This window comes from Myotis davidii, unplaced genomic scaffold, assembly GCF_000327345.1.
Source record: "Myotis davidii unplaced genomic scaffold, ASM32734v1 scaffold726, whole genome shotgun sequence".
NCBI lineage: Eukaryota > Metazoa > Chordata > Mammalia > Chiroptera > Vespertilionidae > Myotis > Myotis davidii.
In genome coordinates, this window is record NW_006297808.1 from 1,728,467 (window position 1) to 1,728,897 (window position 431).

Below are 431 nucleotides of genomic sequence, written 5' to 3' on the forward strand. Positions count from 1 at the left end.
CCGCAACCCGCCCGGGGATCCGCGGAGTGAGGGTCACCTGGCCGCCACCCCACCCCGTTCCGAGTCTGCCCAGGAGAAAGCCCGTCCCTCCCCTGGTGCAATTCCGGTCCTGCAGACGGGCGAGGACCCAGCTACCTCCTCCAGACCCCCAGCGACGCGCACTCACCGAGCTGCTCTGCCCGTCCCGAAATGCCCTCCCTGCCGGCCATCTTGTGTCCACATGGGGGTGGCCATCTTGTGTGAGGGTGTAACAGTCCATTTGCATATCACTGCTTTATTATATAGGATTTTGTCTACCAAAAATAAGTGGTATTACTGTATTATTTATGTATGTTTTCTGCCTTAACTGCCAGGAAATCTAGTACATCGCCCACTGCTTATTTTGAGTGCCCCCAAGGATCTATTTCTTTCATTTCATTCAAATGTAATAT

At 53.6% G+C, this 431-nt stretch overlaps 1 protein-coding gene across 1 annotated transcript in view; it reads right to left on the reverse strand.

The window, feature by feature from the left end:
- The window catches only part of ORAI2 (ORAI calcium release-activated calcium modulator 2), a 10,965-nt gene extending 10,787 nt beyond the window's left edge, over positions 1–178 (reverse strand). The window contains exon 1 of the mRNA XM_006773396.1: positions 167–178. The gene's annotated coding sequence lies outside the window, so the exon portion shown is untranslated. The remainder of the gene's footprint in view (positions 1–166) is intronic.
- Positions 179–431: the final 253 nt, after the last annotated feature.